Source organism: Phaseolus vulgaris, chromosome 2, assembly GCF_051622355.1.
Source record: "Phaseolus vulgaris cultivar YP4 chromosome 2, ASM5162235v1, whole genome shotgun sequence".
Lineage (NCBI taxonomy): Eukaryota > Viridiplantae > Streptophyta > Magnoliopsida > Fabales > Fabaceae > Phaseolus > Phaseolus vulgaris.
Window position 1 is genome coordinate 17,597,601 of NC_143499.1, and position 11,979 is coordinate 17,609,579.

The window sequence follows — 11,979 nt, forward strand, 5'->3', positions numbered from 1 at the left end:
CAAGAAGGATCAAAGGACTCGCCATCCTTACGATCCAAAGAAAAACAAGGGGAGAGGGCCAGGGCGCCCTAGGGAGTTCAACCGCCCCCCGAGGTACGAGTTCGTCATGGGATTGGCAGACCTGATCGCCATCCCCAACATAGCTGCCAGGCTTAAAGTGCCTGAGAAAGTTTCAGACAAGGTGTTGGGACCAAAACCGGATATATGGTGCGAATTCCACAAAAGTTTTGGTCACTCCCTTGATTCGTGCTTGGCCCTGGGTTACCAACTCGACGAATTGTTCAAGTGCGATTTTTTGAAGGATTACCTGCTGGACAACAGAACGGGGCAAGCGTCGAGCTCCCAGCCGGCGAGCAGTGAAGGCCAACAGCATGAGGTGCCCACTCACGGCGAGATCCACACCATAGTTGGAGGTTTTTCAAGGGGTGGATGTACTGCATCACAGAGGAAGAAATATGCAAGGTCTGTGATGGCAGTAGAAACGTTTGAAGATCACTTGCCGGATGTGGACATTACGTTCACCAAGGAGGACCTCAGGGACGTTGTGCCTCATGACAACGATCCCATAGTTATCTCGCTAGTCACGGCGGGAAGGAAGGTCCACCGGGTGCTGGTGGATCAAGGAAGCTCGGCAGATGTCATGTTCTGGCCGACTTTCAGCAAGCTGCAACTACCCCTTGACCAGTTAAGGCCCTATGGAGGATGCTTGTATGGGTTTGTTGGCGACCAGGTGGAGGTCAGGGGGTACATTGAGTTGAGAACTACATTCATGGACGAGGCGTTCTCGAGAACGAAGAAGATCAAGTACCTCGTCGTGAATGCCCCCTCGGCATATAACATTCTGTTGGGAAGGCCGACCCTCAACAGGATAGGAGTTGTACCCTCAACGAGGCACATGAAAGTTAAGTTGCCGTCAATGGAGGGAATGGTGATCACCATAAGGTCGAACCAGAAGGAGGCAAAGAAGTGCTACGAAAATAGCCTCAAGACTAAGAGCTCGGTGAGCTACATCACAACAACGCCGCCTCCCGGTATGGAGCCCAGGCCAGTAGAGGGGCGGGTTGTTGATACGGCGATGGAGGTGATCACCGAAAGTGACGAGGTCATGATGGACGCCGAGGCAGGGGGAGAGAACGCCGGTCGGGAGGAAGAAGCGAGAAACCGCCCAGAGGAGGCTAGGGAGTCGGGAATCGCCAGGGCGGTGATCGCCAGTGAAACCAGGCCCAAACCCGTCGAAGAGTGGCTTGAGAGGGAGATCAAGGGTAAGGTCTTCAAGTTCGGGAGATCTTTGGAAGGTGAGACACAAGACCAGATCGCCAAGGTGATAGAAAGGCATCTGGACGCTTTTGCATGGTCTGCTTCAGACATGCCGGGAATCGATCCCGATTTCTTGTGTCATCACCTAGTGATGGACCCTCAGGTCAGACCAGTGCGACAGAGAAGAAGAAAGTTCAATGAGGAGAGAAGACAGGCGATTAGGGATGAAACGCAGAAGCTCCTCGCCGCAGGCCATATCAGGGAGGTCCAGTACCCTGAGTGGTTAGCTAATGTCGTGCTGGTAAAGAAGAGCAACGGGAAGTGGCGCCTGTGCGTCGACTTCACGGATCTAAACAAGGCTTGTCCGAAGGACTCGTACCCTTTGCCATGTATAGATGCCCTGGTCGACAGTGCAGCAGGGTGCAAGTTGTTGAGCTTTCTTGACGCCTTCTCGGGGTACAACCAGATTAAGATGCATCCTATGGATGAAGAGAAGACCGCCTTCATGATTGAGAGATCGTGCTACTGCTACAAAGTGATGCCCTTTGGGCTGAAGAATGCGGGGACCACGTACCAAAGGTTGATGGATAAGGTACTTGCGCCGATGCTGGGGAGGAATGTACAAGCATACGTTGATGATATGGTCGTGACTTCACTAGAAAAGAGCAAGCACATCTCAGATCTTGAGGAGTTGTTTACCACGATTGCCAAGTATAAATTGAAGCTAAATCCCGAGAAGTGCATTTTTGGCGTGGAGGCGGGGAAATTCCTGGGTTTCCTCTTGACTGAGAGGGGAATTGAAGCAAATCCTGATAAGTGTGTTGCCATCTTGGCGATGAGAAGCCCGACTACCCTGAAGGAGGTGCAGCAGCTTACAGGTCGGATGGCCGCCCTATCTCGTTTCGTGTCAGCTAGTGGAGAGAAAGGCCATCCGTATTTCCAATGTTTAAAGCGAAACAATAGGTTTGTCTGGACGAAGGAGTGTGAAGAAGCTTTCTTGAAGCTTAAGGAGTATCTGGCGAGCCCGCCGGTTCTATGCAAGCCTTTGGTGGGAACGCCTCTCAGGTTGTATTTTGTTGTAACTGAGAGGGCGGTGAGTGCGGTGCTCGCCCAAGATCGAGATGAGACCCAGAAACCTATTTATTTCGTTAGCAAGGTGTTACAAGGCCCAGAAGTAAGGTATCAGGCCTTGGAGAAAGCCGCGCTGGCAGTTGTATTCTCGGCGAGGAGGTTGCGCCACTATTTTCAAAGCTTTATGGTGCTGGTGATGACCGACTTGCCTATCCAGAAAGTTTTAAAGAAGCCTGATGTAGCTGGGAGGATGGTGAAGTGGGCAGTGGAGCTGTCAGAGTTCGACATCAAATATGAACCCCGAGGACCGATCAAGGGGCAGATTTTCGCTGATTTTGTGGTCGAGCTTTCTTCAGAGGCAGCACAAGTTGAGGGGGATGATTTTCGTTGGGTGCTTTCGGTAGATGGATCGTCTAACCAGCAGGGCAGCGGTGCTGGAGTCATTCTGGAAGGGTCCAACGGCGTGCTGATAGAACAGTCCCTAAGGTTTGCCTTCAAAGCCAGCAACAATCAAGCAGAATATGAGGCGTTGATTACAGGTATCTTGTTGGCTAAGGAGATGGGAGCTAAAGTATTGGTGGCTAAGAGTGACTCGTTGTTGGTCACAGGGCAAGTAACAGGCGAGTTCCAGGCCAAGGACCCACAGATGGCGGCTTACTTGGAGTATGTGCAGGAGTTGAAGGGTTCCTTTGCCTTGTTTGAGGTGGTGCATGTAACCAGGGAGCAAAATGCCCGAGCTGACTTGCTAGCCAAGCTCGCCAGTTCGGGCAAGGGGGGTAGGCAGAGGACCGTTATTCAAGAAACTCTAAAGAAACCTAGAGCGTTCGTGGCAGATCACCAGGTTCTTCAGATAAGTAAGTCGACGGAGAGGGTGGCGAGGAGTCACAGGTCCTTGACCCAGGAGACCTTGAGAACGTCAAGGATAAGAGCATGTCCAGGGGAAAGGGTGAACATGGCGCAGGTCTGCGCTACGCATAGGCCAGACACGTGGATAACGCAATACCAGCGTTGCCTGGCAGATGGCGTTCTCCCGCTGGATCCAACGGAGGCTAGGAAGATAAAGAAGAACTCTAGCAAGTTCACCCTGATCGATGGCGAGCTGTTCAGGTTTGGGTTTACACACCCACTCCTAGTATGTGTGCACGGAGAGAAATGCACAAGAATTATGGCCGAGCTCCATGAGGGTATATGTGGGAGTCACATCGGGGGTCGAGCTCTGGCTGCAAAAGCTCTTCGTGCAGGTTATTACTGGCCAACGATGAGGGAAGATTGCAAGAAGTATGCTCAATGTTGCAAGCAATGCCAGTAGCACGCCGGTTGGCACAAGGCACCCCCGGAAGAGCTGAAGTCAATTTACAGCCGCTGGTCGTTTCATACTTGGGGAATTGACATTCTGGGGCCCTTCCCATTGGCGGTTAGGCAGATGAAGTGCTTGGTAGTGGCGATTGAATACTTCACCAAGTGGATCGAAGCGGAGCCAGTGGCCCAAATCACCGCACACAAGATCGAGAGCTTTGTATGGAAGAACATCGTGTGCCGGTTTGGTGTGCCTAAACGCCTGGTGTCAGACAATGGGACTCAGTTTGCGAGTCACCTGTTGAAAAAGCTGTGTGAAAAGGTGGGAATACAACAGGTGTTTGCATCCGTCGAGCACCCACAGACGAATGGCCAAGTAGAGTCTGCCAATCGGGTCTTGCTGAGAAGTTTGAAGAGAAGACTAGAGAAAGCTAAGGGATCGTGGGCTGAAGAGGTACCTCGCATAGTTTGGGCGTACCTTACCACTGAGTAGTCAGGAACCCACGAGACCCCGTTTAGCCTGAATTATGGATGTGATGCGATGATTCCAGTCGAAATCCAGGAAAGCTCGCCGAGATTCCAGAACTTTGTGGCGGAAGACTCGAACGAAGAAAGAAGAATGAATCTGGATTTGCTGGATGAGGTCAGGGAGGAGGCGAGAGTGAAGACCGAAGCAGTAAAGAGAAGGATTGAGCGAAGGTATAACTCTAAGGTAATGCTAAGGCAGTTTAGAATTGGCGACCTGGTGATGAGGAAGGCCCATCAGTACGAGATGGAGAACAAGTTATCGCCTAAGTGGACGAGACCGTTCAGAATAACCGAGGTGCTCGGGAACGGCGCCTACCGCTTAGAGACGTTAGAAGGAGGGGCAATTCCTCGCACTTGGAACGCCACACATCTCAAATTGTATTACAGTTAAAGCCTTGTAAGTAAAGACGAACATGAAGAGATTTAAATAGTTTCTGTTAAAACAGTTTCGAGGGGGCACACTTTTTTCCCTAAGGAGGGTTTTTAATGAGGCCACCCAATAAAGAAGAGTTTCCAAGTTTAAAGTTTCTAAGATTGCATGCTTGTTGTTTTGAAAGTTTTTAGAAAAAAGACCTTATCACTTGTATGTGATCTAAGGCAACAGTAAAGTTATATTGCATGCTTTCTAGTAAAGTTTTAAAGTCCCCATCGTTTTTTGGCGATCGGCGGCAATAGTTAAAAGTTTTAAAGACCTCATCGTCTTTCGGCGATCGGAGGCACCAGTAACGTAAAAAGCCCTCAACGCTCTCGTGCGTCTTGAGGCGAGAGAAGAAGTCCTCCTCGCCCTTGAGCGAGTGCAGGCGAGAAAGAGAAGAAGTCCTCCTCGCCTTTGAGCGAGTGCAGGCGAGAAAGAGGAGAAGTCCTCCTCGCCTTTGAGCAAGAACAGATTGAAAGACCTCTTTGCATAAGCAGATTGAGGCAAGATTAAAAGTCCTCAGTGCATCCAGGGGGGAGGAGATGTACACCCTGGGCAAGTTGAGGCACCAGAGAAAGTCCTTCTCACCTTAGAGTGAGTTCAGGCAAGATGAAACTGAAAGGTCAGGGGTGTTCATGACCTTAAACGGCGGGAAGGGAAGGTTGATGGAAAACGCCTTTTCCCCTTTAAGTGAAACATCAATATTGACCCAGTAAGATCAGATAAAGCTTCCACGCTTGCGGGCGGTGCGAAGATAGATAAAATCCTTCTCGTCTTGAACGAGTTCAGGTACGGCATGAAGGGTGGAAGAAGTTAAAGGATAGCTGAGATAGGTTCGCAGAGAACACCTCACTATCCAGATCATTGTTCTAAAACTCAGGGAGGTAGAGAAGGATCTGAAAGGCGCCTCTACCCCCAGATGAGGGAACAATGATCAAGTTATGAAAAAGAGGGTAACATCGCCAAAACCCTATGGCGTGAAGGTTGAGATAGTGAGGGGGATGTACGGCGAGTGCCTGATCAGAAGAGTTTCAGGCGATGACAGAAGTAAGGGGCACCTCACTTGGCAGATCAGGTAAACTATATTTTAATACTAGTTTGAGTTAAAACCTGCTGCCTAGTAAGTGATTTTATGCTAAGGTTTGTTGCCTTAAGTTCACAAGTTTTGTTGAGCGTCATCGCCGAAGAGTTGATAGTTGCTCAAATTTACTTTGAGTTAACAGTTTGTTAAGTTTGTTATAAGGTTAACAGTTTGCTCGAGTTAAAAGCGGTATGCGAAGGGTTAAGTTCAAGTATTGTTGAGTTAATTCAGTTGAGTAAGTTTCACCAGTTATGTTGGTTAACCACACAGCAAATAGAGGCAAAGGCGTATAAGGTGAAATAGAAAGACAATGTTCAAACAATAGAAGTTATATAAACAGTACCAATTGAAGTTTATACACAGATTGGTCATTACAAACAAAAGACAAACAGAAGGTTTTCAAAGAATAGGTGATGGGGAAAGGCAGTTAGTCTTCAAAAGGCACAATCTTCCCATCCACCACTTCGTTGTAGATCGACAGCATGGAAAGGTCGAGCTCAGGATATTGGCATGACATTTGCTCCAGAGCAGCTTCGAACCCAGAGGTGAGGATTTGAGCAGCACTCTGCTCGAGCTCATGTATTTGGTTTTTCAGTCCTTCCTTCGCCTCATGAGCTCGAGCAAGTTCTTTAGTAGCTTTCTTACTCTCACCCCGAGCTTGGGCAAGCTCTGTAGCAACCTTTGTGGCTTCCTGACGAGCTTGGGAGAGCTCAGCGAGAGCCTTATCCCTATCTGCCTCGACCTTCCATAGGAGGATCTCCCTATCTGCCGATCTCTTTTCAATTCTCTCCACCCTGGAAGCTTCAGCCTTTCGTGAAGCCTCCAAATCTGCCACCTTGACCCTAAATGGGACCAACTTGCTCTCCAAGTCAATTTTCTCTTGGAGTTGGATGTGCAGTTTTTGGCGCAGATCAGAGGCTTCCTTGCGTGTATTCCTTAGCTCAGCGTCCAGCGCATCCTCCAGCCTTGAATGTTCCATCTCATTCATCAGCAGATTGCAAGTGAGCTTTTCAGCCTCAGCCCTTATCATGAGATTTGACTCCTTGAGCTCGAAGTTTTCCTCTTGGAGCTTCTTGAGTGAATCCTTCACAGCTCTTGATACAAGCAAAGGGAGATCTTCCGCCATGGTCTTCAGTTGAGCTGCGAAGGGTCCCAAGGTCTCCTTAAAGGGATCTGGGAGGTTTGAGGCTGATGTTGGAGGTGCTGGTGGAGTTTGATGTTGGCTTTCACCACCACCCTCTTGAGCTTGTACAGCAAGGGGGGCTTCCAGGCATGGCGGTGAGGCTGGAATTTCTGTTATAGGCATTGGCGAAGCCTGAGCACCCTCATCTTCTCCTAATGCGGCCCCAACAATGGATGTGGTGGAAGGAGGACCCTCTCCAACAGATACAAACAGTGTAGAGGCGCTTGGAGGGTCCTCTGCATAATTCGGGCTGCTACTTTCGATCACTATGGGTGCGGCGGCCAGTGGTGCTGCTTGGACTGGCTCTAACAGAGCTGGAGGTGATGACGGTGTTGGTGTTGGAAGTGCAGGTGGTGTGGAGGTGGTTACCCTTTTTCTCTTGGTGATGAGACCATCCTCGGTGGCTTCATCGTCGTCTTCTTCTTCCGACACCACCTGAGGAGTCTTCCTCTTTGGTCTCTTCAACACCAGTTTTTTCCTTTCTGGGGCGGGTAGGGCCCCAGAAGAGGTTGGACCTCGGGGAGGAGTTTTTCCTTGGGAAATGGCAATCTCCACAATCGAGTTGGGCACAGTTTAGGAGCCCGCCGCAAGTTTGTGGGATCGGGCGATCGCCCTCAATTCTGCCAGTTTTCCTTTTCCCAACATTGCGTCTACACAAGGTAAAAAATAAATGAGTATGCCCCAAAGCAGAAGCAGAACATGCAAGTATATACATATAGAAGTAACATAAGCAAATAGCACATGGATAAATGATCAAGACCAATACAGAACAAATAGAATGCCAAAGACAAAATGGTAGAAATGCTAAGTCAGTTTCAACACAAAATGAGAGTCTTGGTGTTGGGGGAGGGGCTAACCTATGTGCATTTCAAGTTGGCCCTCGAGGAATTCGAAGGAGATTATTGAAGCAGTGGGGAAGGTGATGTTGGCAGAAGCCACGCTTTTCCAGAAGAGACAAAGGTCTTTGTCCAACTCCCCCATGTTGTCAGGACTTCTTGCTCTCCTGAAGTTGTCCCTGGAATCCTTGTTCCCCTTGTTTACCCAATACAAGGGGAAGCCATCAAGCAGCGAAGGGTCTTGGTCGTTCTGGCACACCTTGACGAACTTCTCCTTCCAGTCTTTGTAGGATTGTTGGAAGATGGAGAGGATTGACCTCCCAACAATTCCATTCAAGCTGACCCAGAGGCGATCTCCGGGATTCTTTGCCTCAAATAGAAAGAGGAAGACATCAACCGAAACCGGCAGTCCCAAATGCGCGCAAAGGATTTGAAACGCCCTTACGAATGCCCAGCTGTTGGGATGGAGCTGGGCAGGGGCGATGTCGAGCTCGGTCAACAGCTCCCTCTCGAAACGAGTGAAAGGAAACCTAAGTTTCACTTTCTTGAACAGCGTGGCGTAGACGAAGCAGAACAACTCGTCGTTGTTCCCCTTGTCGTCCGCACAGATTGGTTCTCCAGGGAGGCAAGGTAGCACCGTCACGTTGTCATCGTGTTCCTTGTGAAATGAAAGGTTGGGTCGTTCCCCTTTCTTCAGGCGAAGCACCCCCACCTCAGTATTTATCGACGAGGTCTCCTTCAGTAGAGTTGGGATGGCCCAAGGGTAGAGCTCTTTGTAGTCCCGTGGAGGAAGGGAGGCACCTCCGACTTGTGGTGGAGTTGCTTGGGTAAGGTTGGCATGGGAAGAAGCAGGCCTCTCAGCCTGTGTCGAAGGAGCACCAGAGGCTCGTGGGGGGTTGCGTGTTGGTGGAGGGTTTGTCCTAGTGGTAACCCTACGCGTTTTGGGAGGAGGGTTTCGCGATGAGGAAGGAGGATTAGCGGTGGACTTTGTCTGAGCCATCGCAGGAACTGCAAAGGAAAGAAAAGGGAGGAAATGAGGATAGCGAGAGAATGACTCGATTGAGGACGAAGAAGATAGAACGAACGAGTGAGAGTTCACTGGGGTAGACGTTATCAGGAATGAAACTCTAAGTTACGAGAAAAGAGAAACAACCCACAACGTATGCTCCAGACAGTTAATGGATGATGCAAACCGATTAAAATGCAACAAATATTAGTAGAAGGAGTAAAGGAGTTACCTTTCGATGATCGGGGTAAATGTTGAAGGAAGTTGAAGATTGTGGGAGACGAAAGGTTTCGTGGTTCGCAGAGAGAGCGTTTAGAATGCTTGAAGATGAAGAAAGATAATGAAACAGTGAATATCGCGAAGGGTTTAAGGGTTTCGAACGTTATAGGAAGCGCAAACGACAATTAAAAACAACCGTTGATGAAGCCACGTGTCGTTTGATCAAAAAGAGGTTGGTGGAGTGTCAGAAAGGCAAAAGAGTACGAATGTACGGAAGTCCGTACAAGGGCCACGTAGATCGACGATGATTTGACTTCTTAGTCTTTTCGCTGGTCAAGTCTCAGCTTAAGACTGGGGGGCTTGTGTACCGATCAGGTCATCGGGTGTGATGACGTGGCAGCAAGCGATAATATAGGCGTGTTGAACGGGACACCTGACCGACAGAAGGGAAGTAAATCGGGAAATCAGTATAGTCGTCGATCGCTGAAGTGGCGTTCTCCGATCTCTAGTGTGCGAAACCGGCGGTCACGAGAGTTGCGTCACAGTCGCCGTGTGTGAGTACTAGGAGATCAGGTGGTTAGAGATCGTCGGGAAATGCTAGGAGATCAGGCGGTTTACACACCTGCTAGGAGATCGCCGAACGATCAGGAAAGCTTATTTAAGGTTTCCAAGAGGTACAAGTATGGAAGACGAATGGTATGCTTGTCACGTAGCAGTGGAGGATGAGGTTATCAGATGATCACACCCTAGCCAGAGGTCGGGTCGAGGGAACAGTTTCCCAGAGCATGCATGGTGTGCAAGTGAAGCAGATCGTGATGGCGGCAAGCGAGACCACGGAGATGGTGCACGTGGTGGCACCCGGTACTCGCCACTTAAGGGTCACGCTCCAAGGAAAGTCGTGCACCAAGTTACTCCCTGTGTGGATAACTTAGTCGAATGGCGAAAACAGTAGAAGTGACGCTCAAGTTGTGGAGGCTCCAGATGGTGACACGTGTACAGCTCGATGCGAGCCACGTGTCTAGAGGTGTAACCGTCAGGAGAGAGAAAAAGCTCAGGTATATAAGGAACACTTAACAGACTTTTGAGGTACGCTTTCAGAATACTTTCTAGTACACTGAGATTCACTACGCACGGTTCCTTGAGTTGAGATATTCTCTCTGAGTTTTTGGTGATTCTTCCACTGACTTGAGCGTCGGAGCGCGATCGGCCGCAGTGGCGCCACTTTGTTTTCTTCAGGTTCTTGCGAGGAATTAAGACGTAAGGAGCAAAAGCTAACGTGGTGCGAAGCTGAACAAAGGAGAGATCTTTGACGTGGCAAGACTCTTGCACTCAAGTCAACCGGCTGGATCAACTCTTATATTTTCAATAAGATCACTTGAATAACTTGAATTTCATTGCTTAACTTGTTTCAGTTCTTCACCTTCAATATCTTTATATAGCTTTTCAAATTTGTCCTTTGATACTTGAATTGGTTAAGTTTGAGTTTTGCAATATCTCCATATCTTCGTTCTTTTTTGTGATAGACGCTCAAAATAGAAAGCTTGAATTTACAATATTTAATTTTTTTTTATTCAAATATTTTTTTAAGAAAATAATCAAAAATACTTGCAATATGGACTAGTAAAAAAAATTAAAACATAATCAGAAAATATTTTTATTCCACATAATATGTGATGCTAAAAGCATAGTACTTAGGATTTTCATTTATTCAATTTGTTTCTGTTTAAAAAATATTTATAGATATTCATAATATATTATAAGTGATAAAATTTGTTTAAGCAAGATAATTCATAAAGAGATAATAAAGATATTTTTGTTTCTTAGAAAAACACTAAGAATATCTTTTTGTTCCACAAAACATGCAACTAAAATATTTTCTTTTCAAATATTATATTACTTTGATTAAACACGTTTTTAGCAAGTATATGTATTCTAAATATTTTGTTTTTCAAAATTAATTGTTTTAAACAAAAGCTCTTATGCATTCAATTTTTTCATTAAACCATCTATTATGAACACGTGTTGTGGATGCTCAGAGAGTCTCATGTGTGCTACAATTGTACAAAACTTGTTAAAAAAATAGATACAAGTAAGTCATTCAATTATTTTTGTTATTATCAAAATATAAAAACATAAACTCCACATATATTTTTTGGTCATTAGACCATCTAATGAATCATAAATTATCTAGTGTCTCAATAGTTCGTCTGATGGGCTTAATAGAATGTTTAGATAAATTGTCCAAGGTCTCAATAATAATCACATTAAGAATATATCTATGAGTTTAAGGGGTAAGAATTGTTAAATGTATTAGAATGTATTGGTTTGATGATTTGTACAATCCATTATTGTTATGACTTTATGATTCTCTACATATATCACTTGGGTATTGGATTGACCTCCTAAGTGACACTAAAATGATGGCAATCATTGTTGTGATAGAACATTGTGGCACTACGACTTAAGTGTCACATTGGTCACTCAAGCGACAATACTTATTGCTCAAGCCATAGTTTGAAATTTAAATGAGAGAGATATTAAAGTAATTCGAATTCTCATCGCTTAAGTGATGTTTGGTTGCTCAAGTGATTAAAACTTAGAAAATTGAGGTCATTTTTGGATGGTTGTGACTTAATACAAGAATTCACAAGGTTTAAGCGATGGTGTAATGGTTGAACAATAAAAAGTCAATGTTGACTCCTTTATTTGAATGATGAATGCTCAAGTGAGGAAGAAAATAAATTAATTCTCTCTCCTTCAAAGCTCTTATCACTAAGCAACGTGATGTATCATTGAAATGGTGTGATGGGTTTTCCCCTAATTTGATATGATAATTCACTCAAGTGAGGTTTGTTCACTCAAAGAATCATATCACTTATTTCAAATGCATGTTTTAAGGTGTGGTTAGCTAAGGGATGATATGTAGTTATGTGTGTGTGGATGATATGTAATTATGTGTGTGTGAGAGAGATATTATTGCATTAGTGGGTATGAATAGATGCATACGGTGAGTAATGATGAATTAATTTGAATGATAACGTGATATGATAAATTGAGTTGGTTTTGAACTAATTTGATTGGTTAATG